This window comes from Montipora capricornis, chromosome 14, assembly GCF_036669925.1.
Source record: "Montipora capricornis isolate CH-2021 chromosome 14, ASM3666992v2, whole genome shotgun sequence".
Classification (NCBI taxonomy): domain Eukaryota; kingdom Metazoa; phylum Cnidaria; class Anthozoa; order Scleractinia; family Acroporidae; genus Montipora; species Montipora capricornis.
The window spans coordinates 21,759,480-21,761,979 of NC_090896.1; the positions used below are offsets into that span (position 1 = coordinate 21,759,480).

The 2,500-nt window shown below is 38.8% G+C and overlaps 1 protein-coding gene across 4 annotated transcripts in view; it reads left to right on the forward strand.

Moving 5' to 3' along the window:
• Positions 1 to 2,500, forward strand: part of LOC138033865 (lysine-specific histone demethylase 2-like) — a 171,942-nt gene that overhangs the window by 13,007 nt on the left and 156,435 nt on the right. The window lies entirely within an intron of this gene.

The following is a 2,500-nucleotide window of genomic DNA, read 5'->3' on the forward strand; positions in this document are numbered from 1 at the left end:
ATTTTATTTTTTTTAGTTGTTTTTTTTTTTCTGTGTCGGTAAAAGTTTTCCCTGTCACTCCCCTGGTAAGTGGTGTCTTTCTGCATCGAGCCTTCTGTGTGTATTTTCTTAGGATCGAGAGGGTAGTGGAAATGCGTAGATTTCTCTGGTGGACACAGTAGAATCATTAACTTAACCTGCAATGGCGTCGAAAGTCGTGTAACGCGAATGGCGTTTTAGTGGATACTTAATCAAAATATACCCTTGTGGAGCTCAATAATAGCAGTATTCACATTAGAGGACGGGAAACTTGTTAGATGGGTAACCTGTCTGACGAGTTTCCCGTCCTAGTGTGAATTCGCGATGAAAAAGTTATCTGACTTACCGACATGATTCACATTAGGACGAGTTTTTAGGTCGGGTTAAGATGCCGAGGTACTGGTGTAAGATGTGCGTGGTTACCTAGCCAGCCGTCTAACTCAACCTGGAAACCTGTCTAAGTGTGAATTCGTGATGCATTTTGACGAGTTTCTCGTCTAGTCGGGAATGTTGTCTTTAAAAACTTGTCGACTCAGACGGATAAGTGGACGGGTAAATTGGGACGAGTTTCTCGTTTGAAACTGTTTGAAACCCAAGGTGTTTGAAATAAAGGAAAAGGTGTTTCTCTGCGTGCTACATCTGTCAACAACGAACATAATTATTACTGTCGCAGCAAAATTAATTATTTCATTAGAAAATGCACGGAGTAATTTTCCGTTTCATTTGTTTCTTAAAAGTACCCTTTTGTTTTATTGAAGCTTACAGAAAAGAATGTGGATGAGGTTTTTTTCCTAACAACCCGAGGAGCAAATATTGCTGTTAGAATAATGACATACACTGTAGTGTTTAAAGTATTCTAAGGAGCGAGAATTCCACGTAAACTGCTTTGAAACCTTGTGGGTTAATTGTTGTGTGAAATAACAGTTGCGTAGAAAATTTGATCATGGAAACATAGTTGTGGAAACATTGTCTGCCTTGAGTCTGCGTTGCCAGTGACATTTCAATGCATAAAACGAGGCTTTGCGTGTAAAAGTGTGCATGTGGAAGTGATCCATGAAACAAAATCAGCTGGAAAAATACCAGCAACTCCGAAGCCATTTGCGTGACTACAAAGCTTACCCTCAGGAGAATCAGTAGCTTCCATTCAAGCCAACATTTAAATCCTCATATTACTTCCGTAACTTCTGCCATTAAAACCACTTTCCAAATTCACAGTCGGTCTTATAATAAACTCGTTAACAGGAATATCTTGAAATACTTGAAACAAGAATTCAAGTTCGACTGTTGATGTTCTGAATACGCGTGGGCGTTCTCTTCATTTTAAAACAGAGTACACTTTGTAATTCCATTTCCTTAAAAGAATCATTTTAAATAATTATTTATAAACGACAAAGAGCGCATTAATTTTTAGAAAATACTGCAATTTGAAGCAAGATTTTGTGAAATTTCAGAGATGGCGAAGAGATCTTGCAGATTCTGCCAGGTCACGCCACAGGCAGACACTCTATGTGTTCGTGGTTTAATAATTATATGTTTATATGAAACGAAGAGAATCTATGAGGGTTATGAATGAAGCTCTGAAAATTGCACATCTAAATCACATCTTGGTCTGAATATCCCAATAAAGTTCAATGAAACCTTAATCGACTCATGTATGGTGTTTTTGCGCCTTCTTGTGCCGTCTAAAGCGTCTTATTGTGAAATTACTTTTGGCCGGTGACGGTTAAGACAAGAGAGGGAGACAAGGCTTGCAACTTATAATTAGCGGCCGTCAGCCGTGACCTCCTTCATTTCAAACTGGAATTAACTGAAAAATACTGAAAAATCTCACCTGAATGGCCCTTGGCAGCCCGCCGTGACTCAAATCCTAATTGGTAGATTTGAAATGGCCTGCATTCCTTGAATTCCTTTGGTCGCTGAGTTTGGCACTGATCATATTGAGAAAGCTGTATTTGTGACTTCAGCATCAATTTTCTTGGAAACTGAGGGATGAAGCTCAAATTTGGCCAAGAGATAGAGAAAAAAACTAATCTATCGAGATCCGTCGCCATTCAGGTGAGATTTTCAGTATTTTTGCGTTAATTTCAGTTTGAAGTGGAGGAGAGGTCATGGCTGACGGCTGCTTAGTTGCAAGCCTTGTCTCCCTCTCTTGTCTTAATCGTCACCGGCCAAAAGTAATTTGGTAATAAGACGCTTTAGACGGCCCAAGAAGGCGAAAAAACACCATACATACGTCAATCAAGGTTTCATTTAACTTTATTGGGATATTCAGACCGACGTGATTTTGATGTGCAATTTTCAGAGCTTTATTCATAACCCTCATAGATTCTCTTGGTTTCATATAAACATATATTAAACCACGAACACATAGAGTGGTCTGCCTGTGATAATATAATTATTCACATGTTAATTCTTCAAACGCAATGAAATGTGACACTTGTGTTTGAAACGCTGTTGTTTCAAACGCATTTGAAACATGTTT